This window comes from Cryptomeria japonica, chromosome 5 (genome assembly GCF_030272615.1).
Source record: "Cryptomeria japonica chromosome 5, Sugi_1.0, whole genome shotgun sequence".
In the NCBI taxonomy this organism is placed as follows: Eukaryota; Viridiplantae; Streptophyta; class Pinopsida; order Cupressales; family Cupressaceae; genus Cryptomeria; species Cryptomeria japonica.
Window position 1 is genome coordinate 880,311,659 of NC_081409.1, and position 19,082 is coordinate 880,330,740.

At 35.0% G+C, this 19,082-nt stretch overlaps 1 protein-coding gene and 1 non-coding gene across 2 annotated transcripts in view; both read left to right on the plus strand.

Moving 5' to 3' along the window:
* LOC131876280 (uncharacterized) overlaps window positions 1–19,082 on the plus strand; it is a 179,456-nt gene that overhangs the window by 30,996 nt on the left and 129,378 nt on the right. The gene's annotated exons all lie outside the window — the stretch shown is intronic.
* TRNAD-AUC (transfer RNA aspartic acid (anticodon AUC)) lies at window positions 12,109–12,180 on the plus strand. The gene has a single exon. It is a non-coding gene; the product is annotated as a tRNA-Ala (tRNA).

The window sequence follows — 19,082 nt, forward strand, 5'->3', positions numbered from 1 at the left end:
GCAAGAAGATCTACAGCTCAGATTAAACCACATTACCCTAACACAAGTTCCAAGGTGAATGTGCAAGTTCCAAGGTGGGGTAAAATATTTTCAGATTGAAAGATACAATGAACCTGGACAAGATTGAAGATCTGATGGCTATGATTGATCATAGGAAATGTGATCAAGGAGATTAAGCGGTTAGAAGATTGTTTATAAATAGGAAACTGTTGATAAACAATGCTTGTGGGCAAGTGTATGCACATGGATGCTACATAGTGATTACCGAGCACAGAAGCTTGAAGACCTATTAGAATAACAGAGTATTGATGCCCAGTAGATAGACAAGACTAGTTCTATGTCTAGATTGTATTGAACAAATAGGAATCTGCTTTAGCATTTTAGATGTGAAGTTGCAGATAGATGTTTATTACTGTTATTTTGTGAAAGTGACAGAAAATCTCTTAACTAAGTGGACTTAATAGTCTTATATGTAAATCCTCTAACAAGGTGATATTCTGATTGAGTGTTTTGAAATCCTTTGACAAGGTCACTTCTAACAAAGTGAAGATCCTAACAGATTTGAGGGAAATCCCTTAACCGGTTCACATCTAGCAATGTGTTTGTAATCTTTAACAAGATTTGCTTTTTACCGAGCATACTCTAGAAGAGTATATTTCTCAGTGGGTCTGAAATCCCATAGTGGTTTTTCCCTATTTGGGTTTCCACGTTAAATCTGGTGTTATGAGGTTTATATTGTTCATATGCTTTTGAGTTTGCATGTTTGATAGTTTTTGGTTATATAACTGATATGTATGTTACCGAGGTTGAATCTGATGTTTTTATGGATGATTAAGTTTGTATGATTCACCCCCCCCCCTCCCCTCTCATCTTGTTGGTTATTGGATCTATACTTATATTAAGTATCAGAACTATCAATTGGTATCAGAGCTTTGGACTCTGAAAGGAAAGTTTAAAGGCACTTGAGTTAAAGATCCAAAGATGTATAAGAGGGATGCACCTAAGCTGAATAAGTCAAGTTTCTCTACATGGCAGGAAAGGATGAAGCTGCATCTATCAGGAGTTGGAGAATATGCTATATACTATCTGGAGAATGATTTTGTTGCACCGGGCACCTATCCATTGACTATAGAAGAGATAAAGGGAAAGCAAGAACATATTCAAGCAATGATTGAAATAACATCTGCATTGACCGACTCAGAGTTTAATGATCTAGAAGGTTGCAATGATGCAAAGGCAATGTGGACTAAGCTCATATCTGTATATGGAGGAGATGAACATGTTCAAAGAGCAAAAGTAGATAGTCTAAGAGGACAACTTGAATCTATGAGGATGAATGAAGGTGAGAACATAACCCAGTACAATACAAGACTAAAGGAGATTGTAAATCAAATCAAAGGAGTAGGAGGAACTATTGAAGAAAAGGATGTGACAAGTAAGTTGCTAAGTACCCTTCTACCTGCCTATGCAATTCGAGTCTCTACAATCAATGAATTGAGGTCTGTACCTAATATGCCAGTCTCCTTGGATGCCACTATTGGTAAGCTACATGCATTTGAGTTAAGTAATTTTGATAACAGTGGGTCATCGGTAAATAAAGTTGAATCTGCATTTAGTTCTTTTCATCTGAATGAATCTAATGATTACAATGAAAGAAAGTATAAGTACTCTGAAGGAGAACACAGTGGAGCAAGTGAAAGATTTCGGAAGAACATGGAGGAGGTACACAAACTGTATGAAGAAATCAGAAAGCAAGAAGAGTTTGAAGCACTATTGGCCAAAAGGTTACCAAGAGGCAAAGGTAAGTATAAAGGAAAACTACCTTTGAAATGTTTCAATTGTGATAAGATTGGACATATGGCTTCTAACTATCCTGACAAAGATTTCACTGAAAAGAGAGATTACCGAGATGACAGATAGAAAGATAATCATTACAGAGGACACTGAGACTTCAGAAGAAGAGATAGAAAGACATGTTTAATAGCTTATGAGGAATCTAACGATGATAAATCAGATGAGACTGATACAGAAGAAGTTGTTTATGTGGCTATCAAGGATGGATCAGATGAAGAAAGGTATGAAGAAAAATCCCTAATATCTCACATAAACACTAATGATTCTTGGATTATAGATAGTGGATGCTCACATCATATGACAAGAGATAAACACAAGTTTGTTGTGTTAGAAGATTATGATGGAGGCTATGTTAGATTTGGTAATGATGCACCATGTCCGGTAAGAGGTAAAGGATCCATAACACTCCTTGATAATGCAAGATGCAATGATGTTTATTGGGTTGAAGGTTTGAAATACAATTTGTTGAGTGTAGCACAACTAAACAACACAAGTTACCGAATAGAATTTCAGAAATGAATTGTCAAAGTTCATGACAAGAATGGAAAGTTAGCTACTACCAGGACACAAACAAAAGGTAATACATTTCACCTTGACTCAACTCACAATAAGTGTTTGCATGCAAAGATTGATAATACCTGGTTATGGCATAAAAGGTTTTGTCATGTTAATTTTGATAATATGATCAAAATAAGTAAGAAGCACCGAGTAAGAGGTCTACCGAGTCTTGAAAAACCTGAGAATGCTATGTGCCAAGGATGCCAGATGGGTAAGATGACAAGATCTAGCTTTACAAGTAAGTCCTACACTTCTAAGAGAATTTTAGATCTTGTGCGCACTGATCTTTGTGGTCCTATGAAAGTTCAAAGTTATTATGGTGATAAGTATTTCATATTATTTGTGAATGATTATTCAAGGATGATGTCAGTAATGTTTTCAAAAGAAAAATCAGAAGCTTTTCAAATGTTTAAATGGTACAAGGCTAGAGTTGAAAATGAAACAGAAGACAACTGAAATGTCTTAGATCAGATAGAGGAGGAGAGTTCACATCTGATGTGTTCAACCTATTTTACAATGATCATGGTATAAAAAGACAAGTCTCTGCATCGAGAACTCCACAGTAGAATGGAATAGCTGAAAGAAGAAACAGATCTATTGTGGATTGTGCTAGAACACTGATGATTGAGAAGAAGGTTCCACAAACATTTTGGAGAGAAGCAATAAGCACAGCTGTTTACACCTTGAACCGAGTTCAATTGAAGAAAGGTACTTTGAAGACACCTTATGAAATTTGGTATGGCAAGAAACCTAATGTAAGTTATTTTAAAATCTTTGGAAGTAAATGCTATGTTCATAAAGATGGTAGAAATGGCAAGTTTGATCAGAAAAGTGAAGAAGGAACATTTCTAGGATATTCTTCTAGAAGAAAAGCATTTAAATGTCTGATCAAATCATCTAACAAAATAGTAGAAAGTGCAAATGTGAAAATTGATGAATTTGCAGAAAGAACTGATGAAGGGAATTCCAAAGAATTGAAAGACTATAATGAATTTGTCTATGTGCAACCGAGAAGTCCTACCAAGATAACTGTTGGAGAAAATGAAGAAAATATCCAGTTATCGAGTGATGAAGAAGATCATACAGAGCCTACTGAGCCTGTATTAGCCAAGTATGTCAGAAGACACCATGCACCAAGTCAGATTATAAGAGATAAGGATTATCCAGTGATGACAAGGAACAAACTGAGATAGAATACATGTTTGATATCTGAATTTGAACCAAGAATAGTGAAAGAGGCATTTAACAGTGAAGATTGGATAAATGCTATGACAGAAGAGATTGATCAAATCAAGAAGAATGACACATGGACACTAGTCCCAAGACTGAAGGACAAAAATGTAATTAGTACAAAGTGGATCTTCATAAACAAGCTAAATGAAAAAGGTGAGGTCATTCGGAACAAAGCAAGACTAGTTTGCAAAGGTTATGCCCAAGAAGAAGGAATTGATTATGGTGAGACTTTTGCACCTGTTGCTAGACTTGAAGGAGTAAGAACATTGTTGGCATATGTTGCTTTCAAGAACTTCAAGGTATATCAAATGGATGTCAAATCTGCATTTCTAAATGGAATATTAGAAGAAGTTTTCATTGAACAACCTGAAGGATTTGTTGAAGACAATAATAAAGATCAGGTATGTAAATTGAACAAAGCTTTATATGGTCTGAAACAAGCACCTAGAACATGGTATGAAAGATTGCACTCTTATTTGATTAAGTTTGGTTTTATAAGGACAAGTGAGAACAACAACATGTACATGAAGAATGATGAAAATGGAATACTAATCTTAGCTATATTTGTTGATGATATTATATTTTGTGGAAATGACTCTTTATGCAAGAAATTTGGAAATGAAAAGAGCAAAGAATTTGAGATGTCATTAATCGGTGAGATAAAGTATTTTATAGGTTTACAGATACTGCAAATGAAAAATGAGATTTTCATTACTCAATCCAAGTACATAAAGGAAATCTTGAAGAAATTTGGAATGGAGGATTCAAAACCAGTAGGTACTCCTATGACTACCAACTGTAAATTATCAAAGAATGATGAATCTGCATCTGTTGATGAGACACTCTATCGATCCATGATTGGAAAACTACAATATGTTGTTCACAACAAGCCAGATATAACACATGTAGTAGGTATTGTTGCAAGATTCTCTGCAGATCCTAAGGAAATACACTTGACGGCAATCAAAAGAATTTTCAGATACTTGAAAGGCACTGAAGATTATGGCTTGGTATATCAGAAAGGAAATAATTTTGATTTGAAAGTTTATACTGATGCTGATTGGGCAGGCAACATTGATGACAGGAAAATCACAAGTGGAGGAGCTTTCTTCTTAAGAGAAAGATTAGTGAGTTGGCTTAGCAAGAAATAAGGATGTGTTTCTCAGTCAACAGCCAAAGTTGAATATGTTGTAGCAGCACTGAATTGTACCAACATTGCATGGATCAAACAACTGTTGGAAGGTATAAATGAGAAAGTTATCGAGCCAGTAACTATATTTTGTGACAATACTAGTGCCATTAATATTTCAAAGAATCCTGTTATGCACTCTAAGACAAAGCACATATCTATCAAATATCATTATCTTAGAGAAGAAGCTCAAGAGAAGAAAGTGGTGTTGGAATATGTTAGCACAAAGGAGCAAATAGCAGATATCTTCACCAAGCCACTACAAAAGGACACTTTTGAATATCTCAGAAGTAAGTTAGGGGTCCTACCCCTATCTTCTACTCACTGGCCGAGTTTGGTGAAAGCATCACTTCGATGACTCTATTGAATATCTTTTGGGGAGTTGATACTGGAGTGATACACTTTAGAATGTTTTTCTGAAAGTGTACTGGAAGTAATACTAGAATAATATAGAGAATGATACAGGGAACAGAAATTGAAGACAAATGCTCTGACCGAGACTTAGTTGATACACAACAATAGGAAATAACTTCTTACAAAAAAAAATTATTTTTTAGTTCTTTTTCTTTTTGGCATTGTTGTCAAAGGGGGAGAAGACCTAAGGAGGAGAAGACCTACCAAAGGGGGAGAAGACTAATATATGGGAGAAGACTGAGAGAAGACTACAAATTGAAATAAAGAGTGGAAATAGAAGAGAAGTCTAATGAATGGGGGAAAGCATTTCAAGCATTTCAGAATCACAGCAATCCGAATCTTTTAAAGGTCAAATCAATTGGTTTTGCCATCAATGCCAAAGGGGGAGATTGTTGGCAATATTACATTATAACAGACAATGAAAGATTGTTGACATTTCAATAAGGATATTGAAAAGGTTGTTGATGATTATGGACATAACTGATTAAAGATGTTTTACTATCTTTATATTATTATTTTGTCATTGATGTCAAGAAATTGATTTTCTAATTCAGTATGATGTTGCCATATCTTGAGAAGTATGATATGAAGAGTATAAAGAAGTCGGTAAAGACATAGGAAAGAATATGATGAATAAGGGGATAAGTTATTAAATGGGCAACTCTACCGAGTCAGACAATGATGAGATCATGATGTTTTAGATTGTTTTAACATCATACATATGTTGTAAAATGTAAAGGTTAATACTATACTGTGTTATCAGGCAAAGAACCTAGTCGATAAACCTTAAGGAACCTAGTCGGTAAACCCTAAGGTTATCGCTATCGGTTAATGAAGGCAGAATGTCTACCGAGTGATGTTTAGTATTCACCGAGTTGTAACCGAGCTATAACAAAATGCATTAAATGTTTACATGTGATATTTAATGAAAGACGCTGATGAGCTAGAGCAAATCAATGATTGGTAAGCCGAAGAAGAAATTTGTTAACGAATCTAAGGCAATGGAAAGTCAGCAGGAAGATCTACAGCTCAGATTGAACCGCATTACCCTAACACAAGTTCCAAGGTGGGGTAAAATATTTTCAGATCGAAAGATACAATGAACTTGGACAAGATTGAAGATCTGATGGCTATGATTGATCATGGGAAATGTGATCAAGGAGATTAAGCGGTTAGAAGATTGTTTATAAATAGGAAACTACTGATAAACAATGCACATGGGCAAGTGTATGCATAGGGATGCTACATATTGATTATCGAGCATAGAAGCTTGAAGATCTGTTAGAATAACAGAGTATTGATGGCCAGCAGATAGACAAGATTAGTTCTATGTCTAGATTGTATTGAACAAATAGGAATTTTCTTTAGCATTTTAGATGTGAAGTTGCAGATAGATGTTTATTACTGTTATTTTGTGAAAGTGACAGAAAATCTCTTAACCGAGTGGACTTAACAGTCTTATATGTAAATCCTCTAACAAGGTGACATTTTGATTGAGTGTTTTGAAATCCTTTGACAAGGTCACTTCTAATAAAGTGAAGATCCTAACAGATCTGAGGGAAATCCCTTAACCAGGTCACATCTAGCAATGTGTTTGTAATCTTTAACAGGATTTGCTTTTTACCGAGCATACTCTAGAAGAGTATATTTCTTAGTGGGTCCAAAATCCCATAATGGTTTTTCCCTATTTGGGTTTCCACGTTAAATCTGGTGTTATGAGGTTTATATTTTTCATATGCTTTTGAGTTTGCATGTTTGACAGTTTTTGGTTATATGACTGATATATATGTTACCGAGGTTGAATTTGATGTTTTTATGGATGATTAAGTTTGTATGATTAACCCCCCCCCCCCTCTCATCTTGTTGGCTATTGGATCTGTACTTATATTAAGTATCAAAACTATTACTTATCACGTCTACTCCCTTATCTGTTTGGCACAACTCGTACATGAACTGACAATATGCAACCATCGTTTTGTGTTTGTAATCTGGAGAACAGATCTCGAGGGCAACTAAATTTCTTATCATAGCACCATCCAAAGCCAAACCTCACCCTTGAATGATGTTCCCTTATCATATGCACCCCTTTATCTCCTCTTCTTTACTCCTATTTTTATCAATTAGGTGCTCAAACTTAAAGTGGGAATTATTAGTTACCTTCTGAGTTTTGAAAACCTCTCTATGTGCTGCATTGCCTTTGAATGTTTCTATTTCTCTGAGCTCCTCCTTTCCGAAATGGTAAGGGTCAATGGAAACAATTTGACGTACATACACATATTTGCATTCTTGTAACAAGGTCGTCGATGCACTGAAAATGCAAGGTGGCTTCTCATAGGCTTTCCAATCAAGAGTGAGATAGGTTTTCCTTTCTCCCAGCCATCACATATCGTCAAACTTTGACATACTTGACATTCTGAACTTATCACACTGGAGACGAAGCAAATCTACTTAGAAACCCAAGTACATGACCAGGATAAAATTTTAGTCAGAATTGTTCAACCTCATTTAGGTGGAGAAATTTTTTTGAATGCTATACAACACCTAATTCGCCGACGTGGAGTTTTCAATTAGATTGAAATGTACAAAGAATAAGTTCATGGAGGGAGAATAAGTTAGTACGAGGAGAATAAGATTGATAAGTTAGTGGATGGAGAATAGATTAGATGCACTTAGAATGTTCTCATATTAAGATGTGAGGATAAATAAATTAATAGAAGAGGAATATAGGAATGGAATGAGGATAAGGATAAAACTTCAATCATAAAGAATAAAATTTGTGAAGAATAAACTAGCAATCTCAAGGGAAAATTTTGGTAGGTCATTTGAAAATTGATGTTGTTTGTGCAACCAAGGTCTCAATCAAGAAGTGATAGCTTAAAATGAACTATGCATTAGTTATAGGGATTCAAACATGAGTTAAAAAAGAAAGATAGAGATAATGAGATATAGATAGAGAGGGAGAGGAAGAGAGGGAAAGATAGAGCTAGAGGGAGCAAGAGAGAGATAAAGGAGGTAATAGAGAGAAGAAGAGAGAGGGAGGAGAGATAGAGATAGAGGGTGTAACCCCTAATCCATCCGTTTTGTTTGGATGTAAAAATAATTAGAATTAAAAGTGCTAAATAAATAAAGCAAATATATATATGTGCATATGACTATGCATGCAAAACTTTAATAGTAATATGACCTCCAAACGTTATCAATTAATTAAACTTATTAATAAAAGATTAATAATTTAAATAATTGAAAGCTGCCAATTAATTAAGTTTTGATGAATTTATTTGATATTATAAATAATTAAAAGATATGGTTAATGACCAAATTAATATTTAATTGTTTTTATTTAAGGAATGTTTTTGGCTGTTGGGGGGAGTTATGTAGTTTGGGAAACTTTCTTTTTCTAGGGAGAAGAATTTGGGTATTGTTTTTATTATTTTCAGACTAAAGGATGGAAGACGGGGGGAGGAGAGGAGATTTTTGTGGGGAAGGATTTAGGGAACTCGCTTCATATTTTCGGATCTAAGGTAGGATCGAGTGCCCTCCTAAATATTATCTGTCTGAATGTTGATTTTGAGTTAACGCAACGAATTTGGGGTTGAGATGAAATTTCTTGATTGGATTAGTTTGATTAATTGGGAGTTACTGTAATTCTTTGGTCGGATTTTTTTGTACGAAGATTTGTTTAAAATAAACTCAATAGCCCCTTAACCGATGAACGTATTTTGTCATTGGATGCTATTACTACAATCACATTGATCAGACGCAACTAGATTGTTAGATCTAAAACCAGATTGCTAGCAACAGAAATAGAGTCTCATATCTGAGCATGTAGGCATTCAAACTTTTATTTGATGATTAGTTTGATCTTTAGCTATATGTATATAGATATATATATTTATCTATTTTCATAGGTATTCTTTATCGTTCTTTTTTTTGGTTTGTTTGTTGGACTGTTATTCTTTTTGTTTTGGGTGTCTTGCTTTTAAGTGAGGAAGGGAAGGTGTTTGATGTGAGGTGGGGAAACCACCTGCGAGGGGAGGGTGACCACGCAGGGTAGGCGCACCTCCCACGCAATATGGAGATCCCCCCTCTTCCTCCTATCTGTGTGCGTAGGGGGAAGTCCCACTTACCTTAGACCATACGCCCAGGCCTTTGGCTTTTCGCCAACTAGATCACCTTGCTGGTTAGCCTAGTGTTTATGCCAGACAATAAGATAATCTGCTAGGGAATAAGATGATTCGCCAGGCTAAATCTCATTGGATTTTTGGGAGATTCGTAATTGGATCTTAGGCCTTCAGGCTTTTCACATTTATGTTTCTGGTGCAATGCTCTATGAATTGTTTTAGATTCTGGACAGTAGTAGTTCTGTAAGATTATATTATGTATTTACCCCAGATTATAATTTGGGTGAATTGAAGTTCAAGCAATTTATTTGGGTTTGAAATGATAACTAAGTTTCGTATAATATTTTGGGTGAGAGTATTATATAAAACAAACTATCTTGTTAAATGTTTTGGTGAAATTTAACGAAACGTGATTCTGTTTATAAACTATTTTGTAAGGTTGATTTTATTAATTTGTTTAGTAAAAGAAAGTGAGTTAAACTAGTTTCAGGTTAAAGATAACTAATTAAGCTTGCTTATTTTGAATGAGAATAATTTTATTAATCTAAAAATTAGCTAATATTTATTGTAAGTATTGAATATATATCAAATATTTTAGTTAACATTTTTATATATACGGTGTTGCGAAGCATTGCAAATGATGGGCGAGGAGCGGGAAGAAGTGGCGTTAGGGTTTCAGGGGGCCATGGTGAGGTAGGGGAGGTTGCAGATGGGGTGAAGGCGAAGGTGAAAATGATGGCAAGAGGAAACGGTGGGAGGACTGCTGTGTGCAGAGACTCCTGGAGAAGCTCGGCCTTGATTGGGTCCCCGTTTTAGCTGCCTACAGGGAACTCCGTGTTGAGGTCCCTACAAATGCTCTGCCTTTTGGACGAGTGGCATCGGTGGTGATGTTTCGTCTAGGGATGTTCCGAACAACTACTTTGTGCCATGTGGACGAGTCTGTGGTGATGTGCTTGGTCGTTGTTCGACTGGTGGTTCGGCTCGCTGGTTAGAGGGAGGGCGAGGTAGTTGTTTTTGCTTGCAGGCATGGTGGGAGTGTGAGGTCCTACTCCAGTTGCGAAGAGTGAGTTAAGATAACAGGAGTCCCTTGCTCAAGTTGTAAAGAACGAGTTGAGGTGGAGAAGATGAGTTCTTGTGGTTGTTTCTTGAACGATGTTGGTAGTTTTTAAATGCCTCTCCCCTTTTTTTTTTTTTGGGTTGGTTTGTTGTGGGGGTAAGGTTAGGGACCCAAGTGGAACCTTTGTTGCATGGTTCTTCTTAGGGTTTTTGGTCTTTCCTTTTTCCTTGAATAGACTTCTATTTTTGGGGAGGGGTTTTTGGTTTGCTATCGTGTTGTTATTTTTCATGGTAGTGGTGTCCATAATGGAACCCTAGTTAAAGTCCCTAAGAGTGGGGGTGCACTATTTACTTCTCGTGCCCTTTTCCCTCTCTTCTCTGCTTGATTTGGCAGGTCATATGGGGTTGTTGTTGATTCCTTTTGTGTCTTGGTGTTCATTTGAAGATTTGTTGAGGGGTTGTCTTCTTGGCTCTAGCCATGTTCTTGCTTGCAATATCTTTTGGCATGTCCTCTCTCTACAACATGGGTTTTCTCTAGTTTTCCTTATTGAGGTGGCCCTTCCTTCTTTGGAGGTAGAGATGGATGGTATTAGAGACAACCTCCCTCCTATAGAGGTGGAATTGGGTGTTGTAGTGATGTTTGGGTAGTGCTGGTGGATGGATGGTGTTGACCTATTTGTAGAGGCCGATTGGTTGATTGCTACTCTCTCCTCACTGATGAGTTTCTACCCCTTTTCTCCTATAGAGGTGGAGATTTTGGTTATGCTTAGCTGCTTGGAGTTGGGCTGGTTTAGGCCTCTTATTCACCATGTGGTTATGGGAGCCTTCTTAAAACCCAGTTGTCCAACAATACATTATGATTTCATCTCTTGGTTGCTATATTTTGATTCATGGTTTTAAGCTTTGTTCTCTCTACTGACGGTTTCCTACCTTTCAACCCCTATTAAGGTGGATAGATGCTTTTCTATTAGAGGTGTGACTATCAAAATCTTTAAGGTTGTCGGCTTCATCCTGGTGGTTTTGGAAGCCATTACAAAACCCATTTCGAAGGTTAGGAGAGTTTTTCAAATCCCCATGTTTTTGTTCAGCTCTTAATGTTTTTTGTGTGTTTTCTTGTCTGGTTGGTTGTTGATAGTTTTCAAGGGCCCAGTATAGACTATGGTTGTTTTGGGTTTATAAGGTCTGTGCTAGCTTTTAGTTTCTTGGAGTTTTTTTCATAGGTTAAGGGAGCTGGGAATATCCCCATTGTTCAACTTAGGGTGCCTATTCCTTTTCTTTTAAGAGCTATAGTTTGAGGCTATAGCCTTGATGGTGTGGCCAGCTTGATTAATATTGGCTTAATCTTGATTGTTTGGTTGGCTCTATTTGATTGTGGCTACACTAGTGTTTGGTTGGCATTTGTTAGTTCAGCTGTGTTTGAGCTACTAATTTTTGTTGGTGTTGGAAATAAGCCACACCCGGACCGATGATGGACTGGTCCAAGAGGGGCCAGTAGCTCAGTGATAGAGCACTTCAGCAATGTATGGAAGGTCCTAGGTTCGAGTCCTAGCTAGTCCATGTCTCAACATGGTATCAAAGCTAGGTCCAGGCTAGGAGCCCCAAGCACATGAGAGGTGTGGCTTAAGGGGGGGTGTTGGTGTTGGAATAAGCCACACCCGGACCGATGATGGACTAGTCCAAGAGGGGCCAGTAGCTCAGTGGTAGAGCACTCCAGTAGCATATGGAAGGTCCTAGGTTCGAGTCCTAGCTGGTCCATGTCTCAACAATTTTCAATGTTTGTACTCTTTGGTAGCGTAGTACTGTGGATTCCAGATCGTGATAAAATCTGAGGGTTTCGCATCCCTTCAAAACCCGTTGTAAGGGTTTTTGGGTCCCCTCAAAACCTATTTTTTCCTTAATCATTTATATATATATATATATATAAGTATATTATTGGAAAGGAATTTTAATATTATTATAATTACTATTATTTAAATTTAGTATCTATGTAAGCACATTTGAGAATTGAAATATTCTTAGAACGTAGAGAGGTTTTGTCAAAGCTAATGAATAGGCAAGTATATAGTCATTTCTATAAATGATCAAAGATCGTATTAGATTCTTATATTTGATGGGAACCAAATATCACATGTTATATTTGGCTTTTAAGCAATAGTTGTGATAATCTATAAATGTTTAGTAGTTTGATAGAACAAAGTTCTAATATAATTCTATTGGTTAGAATATCTTGTGAATTACTCGAGAATAATGATATAATTTGGAAAATATTAAATACCTTTAGTTAAGTTTCTATAGATGGTGGATTCTCTTTTAAATGGACAATACATTCTTGATTAGGAAGAAAGTTAATAGTTTTTATTTTAACCAATAATATTAAAAGTTTATAGGGATTTATAATCTTTCCTTTTGATTTCTTTGATCAATAATATTAATTCTTAAATTGTATTTTTACTCATTAATTAGATCGAATGTTTTATGATGTGAATATAATTGAAAGGGGAGTTTTAGACATTTGTACATGTCACTTCTTCATATAATGAACAATTTATTCAAGAGTAGCAGTTCAATTCTTATACTTTGTTTTGTTTAATTAAGCATACAATATTCTAATGATTGTGTAGTTTTCATTTCTATGCATTATTACCTAAACATGCTTAGGTATGAAGCTTATTATATCCTTTAGTTATAGAAAGTGTTTTGAATAAGTGCTTGTACATGTATAAATATGGGAACTTATATAGAATTATCGGGAAAAGCTAGTACTCTTAGAATTTGTTTTGTGATACTCGTAGAGAATAAGTAAGTGACATTTTAATCCAAAATATCATTAAAATCCATTCCCTTGCTTTTCTAAAATAGAGTATTTCTAGGCTCTTGAGTAACTCATAGTGGTGACATCCTACCATGGCGATGTTTGTTAATATTATATGGAGGGGGATGGTGATTCAAGTCATTAAAAGATGACTATAAATTCCTATTGAATTATCCTTATTTTATTTGAGTTTATGTTGTTATTATACACAAGTATTAATGAGTGAATTTTATTTTAGTTAGTATAATTATCATTGTTATTAGTTTTCCTTGCTAAATTATTTCTATTAGTAGAGTTTATTATTCTCTTAGCAATTATTGTTTTGAAAAGTGCACTTTACAAATCACTAGTTTAAAACATGCGACACTATGGTTGAGCTCCTTTGGTTAGGAGGTTATAGTCAACCACATGATGTTTTTAAGTGGGTCACCAATGGTAACAATGCACCTTCAATTGTTTCTATTTTGTTGTCATGCATGTGTTATTAATGATATCCTTCTTGAAGATAATAGTATATCATATTTGCCTGGACTAACATTCTCTCCTGAGCCATTAATATTGGTGTCAAATAATCCGTTAGATCTAAGACTCCATCTTTGTTTCACCTTAGTAGGTGGAAGTCGATGAGAGAATTGTCTAGGGTGGGAGACCCTAGAAAGGGTTGTGTACCCTCTTTTGTTATGATTTTTAAGTCGAACTATGAAGTCTATGTGCATTCACGTAGGCAAGGCCATTTGCGATGAGCCCCCAAGATCGTAGGTCTAGCCCTTAGGTCTGTCTCTTATATGTTGTCCGGTCTTGTTACTATTCCTATGTTTTATGTGTACCCTTATGATTTCAATGGTAGATGTTTGATCCAGTTATTGTATGGTTTAACTTGTTGGACATATATCTAGCATTTGATAGATCTAATGTGTGCATCTAGTGGTGTAGGATCCTATCCAAGAATGTGGGGCAGGTAGAGTCATGTAGCGTATCAAAAAGAGAAATATCAGGTACATGAGGTGACAAGTTTGTTAGTTAAGTATTTCTTTAAGAAGAATTCATTATGTTATAGTGTGTATGATTCTTAATATTTAAGAAAATTTTATAATATGTGATTGTTTTAAAAAAAATTGTTGTTACTTTTAGTATGTCCACTTGGGTAAAAGTGGGCATTATAGAGAGGGAGAAATAACAAATGTGTGTGAAAGTGTGAGAGATATTGAGATAGAGATGGGGAGGTGTAACAAGGAGTGTGTGAACAAGATTTAGAGAGATAAATAGATAGAGGATACAAAAATAAAGAAATATAAATAGGAGAGAGAGGGAGAGGTATAGATAGGGAGAGATAAGGATAGACAAAGGTAGTGATGAAGATAGGAATTATGAGAGAGAGAGGACGCAACCTTTTCAAAGGTTGTCTCTATTTCAAAAGAGATGTATCTATTCTTAGAAGAAAAAAAGATATGATATGTGAATAAAATTCACAAAGAAGAGAATGTATTAAGATTAGACAATCTAGATTTGTATGAAAAAAATATATAAGGCTGATTTGTGAAGGAGATATAGCAAAAATAAGAAGAGAATTATTGTAAAATTGGAGTAGATAGCTTGAGGAGATAGTAACATATTTAAAGGAAAATTGTTGCATCTATTTGCAACATAAGTTGTTGTATATTGTATAATTGTTTAAAAGATAGAATTTTCATCATCTATTGTAGAAGCACAATCCACGAGGTAGATTTTTTTAGAAGTTGGTGGTTCCTAAAGGAGAGATTGGTGTATCACTAAGTTGGAGCATAGTAGTGGGGGTTGATGACTACAAATTGAGGGGATTGGTGTCTCTAATAGTTTGGTGCCTACAAATTATGGGGATTGTTGTCTCCAATAGGTTGGTGCCTATGAAGCTTGTAAGAGAGTTTTATATAAACAATATTCTATTATGGTTTTATCCTAAGGGGTTTCCACATAAATCATGTCTTTTTCTTCTGTTGCATAATTGTTAGATCTTATTGTTATTGATATTGTGCAATTGATATTATTGTGATTGTTAAGTTAGAAAATAAAATATTGTGTTCATCAATTGGTATAAGAGTTATTTCCTTAAAAAATAGTCTAACCACTAGAAGGAAGAACTCAAGGGTACACATGATATGCCTAAAAGACTTTCCTACAACCAGGCTGCATTATTAAATGAAACAAATTATCCTTTCTAGAGGGTAAGAATGTGGACCTATTTAATGACACTTCGATATCATATTTTACAATTAGTGGTTGTTGGATTAATTTTGGGATAATTATCTAATTATTTATTAATTAGGTCCTTTAATTATTTTTCAGTTAAGCTAAACTTAGGTTCTTTTTATTATCTAGCATTTTCTTTCCTAACATTAGTTCTAGCATGTAGTTGAGCTTAATTTATCTCCTCTTTGCATTGCTTTAGTTATCCTAATTTTGGCATTAGGGTTTGCACCTAGGGGTTAATTCATCATTTATAAGGATTCATTTGTCTATCATAAATACACCTCCAATATTGTATCTCCAATCATTTCATGTATTAATACAAAATTTTCTAGTTGTTATAGAGCATGCACAGTCTTTGTTTGATCTCTTTTGAGTGATTGGTGTTTTTTTTGCAGATGATTCTTGGCTCTTGTGGTTAACCATCATATTTTACATGGTCTCAAATATTTTTTATCAACTTCCTATCTGCATGCTTAAGGGATCCAACTAGAGGTAATTTTTTCTTTCACTTTGGGCTCAAATGAAGGTTTCCATAATGTCCACAATGTCGAAAAATCCAAAGATCGACTTTTGTTTCATGAAAGTTTTAGTAGCTAAAAAAATTAGGTCAAATTAGTGAAGGGCATGAAAATCAAGACAAAATTCAGGGGAAGCTAAAAAATATGGGAACTTTGAAGAAAATAGAGGTCACCATTGCACTCAGAAGGCTTAAGAACCCTACGATTACCTATCAATTTGTCAAAATCGGACATTGGGGAATGTTAGAAAAAAAGAGGTGGACATCAATATTAAAAAATTCAGATCAAATTGTAAATCAGATCTAATGGTGTTTATCATATGAAAGAAATCAGCTATAACATCAAAAGACAATACCATAAAACAATAAACACACAACATCATGATTATGTGGAAAAATCCTCTCGAAAAAAAAATCCACCAAGAAAAGAGGGCAAATCTGTAATATCCTTCAAAGAGATTACAATACAAAAATATTTCCTCAATATTGTATCAATTCGATATCTATGTAGTTATAAAACAACTTATTTTATCTCTAACTCAACCCCTAAATATATAGACCCTTGGGGGCTCAATTTACCACCATAAAACACTACCATGGGCCAAAACAAGGTTCCAATAAACCATGGTAAAATCCTATATGACCCCTATATGCAAAACATAGTGTCTTACATGAAATTACACCTTACAAGTTGTCATAAGAATTCCCTAAATATATGAGATACTCTTACATGCATCCTAGACTATTAATAAGAAATATAAGGATAATTATCCTATGCATTTCATAATAAATGATTCTCATGTCCAAAATGATTCACCCTAATTTAAGCCCTTATAGTTGTCATAGAATCTGTAATAACATCCCTAAAAATAGGCCTTGCATACTATACCACTTGATGGGCATCTTTTGACAACTAAAAATTTAATTTTTAAGGCATTGACATTTCGCAAAAGCACCAACTAATAAAACCCATTCCCCTTATGTTGGAGCATAATTATGTAACTACATCGATGACAAATAACTATGAGAAAGCTTAAAATAATAATATATACATAATCTAGAATTGCTAAGGATGAGAGACCTTAATTCTCAACAAGGAATTCTTTGTTAAAATTTTCAGAAAGTCTTCGTATTTGGAAAGTTTCTATTTTAGAAATTTATTATTATTAAAAACTTGTTTTTTTGGAAAGTTGCTATTTTAGATTTTTTTCCTTTTTTGGGAATCCTTCAAGCTTTTTAGGCCTTAATTGACATGTAGTTGGTTTTTTGCCCATAAATTTATCATACGAAATTGAAATCGAGCAAACAAGATATTGTTGAAAATATGGTTTAGAGGGCTATCTGATTTTGTAGGTGGTTTGATTAGATTTTATAACAATTTTTCATACTAGGCCTATAAATTTAGCCTTTCAGTTTTGCACCTATGATCACCACTTGCACATTTTGCACGTATGATCACCACTTGCACATTCAGACTTTGTTTTTCAAAAACCAAATATCATCATAAAGATTTGAGAGTTCCCTATTTGGATCTTAGGTCCATTTTTACATATTGTGCTCAAAGTACATTTTATTGGGAATTTTGTGTTTTCACTATAAGCTCAATTATTTGGATATTTTGGCACTTGGAATGGATCTTTTTATTGGAGAGGACTTTATTTGATGTGTGTTACCCCAAGTTTTAGACCTTCGATCACAACTTTATTAAAAGATGACTATGAGCTAAGGCCCTTTATCAAGTTTCAAAAATTTGTTAGCTAAGTCATGAGTTTTTGAGTTTAATTATCATGGTTCTTGTAACATCCTTAAATTACACCCCTCACAATTTTTGACTACATTTGGGTCTTCGCCTAGGTGTTTGCACCCCTCAACTTGATCAGAGACCTGAATATGCTCATGCACATCAAAAACACCTTACAATTCAGTAATGCACTGAAGGGCCACCTTGGTCCTAGCCCAAAATAGGGAAGGACCAAGGCCTGGTGCTATGGAACCCCTTAATTGGGGCCTATCTTGTTCTCGTCCCTTGGACCTAACTCAAATTTGAAGAGGGAAAATCCCCCCTATGTCGGCTCAAGTTAGAAAATTAGTCAATTAATCCTACTGGCAATTATATAAGAGGGATTTCCTCTCTCATTTGACAAAACACTCAACCTATCAATCCACAATCATTATCAAGCTTTCAAGCATTCAAGAGCAATTGAGCATTTTCAGTCTTCCTTCAAGCTTTGGAGTAGTAATAGAGTCAAGATTTCAACCATTAAAGAGGAGATCATCATTCTACTTCATGAAATCATAATTTCATGTGGATGCAAGAAAAAATTCACAAGGCGGTGTAAGCATCTCATTTTCATGCAATTCAACATCCCCTCAAAGAGGAGGATTTCTACTTTCAGTCATCTCATTTACATTATTTTCAACCACTTGGTTAATTCCAAAAATGGGGTTTGACCTGAAGGAAAACCCCTATTCCCAACACATTTCCCTTGCTTTTTGTGTGTAGGTGCACAATTGTACTTCTAGAATTAGGCTTTATTCATAAAGACAAAAAAACCCTTTTCAATACGCGGAAAGTTTGGATGACCGATTGGAGGGTGCCCCTATCTGGACACATGGTCCTTGCAACTTTTACACGATTTCACAGAGCAACTCCAAATCATCTCAAACTTCTTAGATCCACATCCATAATTGAATCCCGAATCTGTAGCTCATTGTTTTCACACACTTTGTCTTCATTTCAAGCACTTAATCTTAATTCAATTAATCAACTTACGAAAGAGGGTCAATTGCATTCCAATCACAACCAATCTAAATAGTATTCAGTCCTTGCATCATTTAGGATTGGATCTATTAGATTCAACCCCTATTTTGAATGTAAAGTCCTTCTAAGTGAAAATTGAGCTTGATGAATTTTCCACACTTCCCACGTGGAGAATTTGTTAAGCTCCCAATATTTCACTTTATATTTTGTTGAACTTGACACTTCCCACGTGGAGAATTTGTTAAGCTCCCCATTTTTCACTTTATATTTTGCTGAACCTGACTCCTTACACCCTTAATTCTAATATATATTTTTAGATATGAGTGTATGCAATTTAAAAT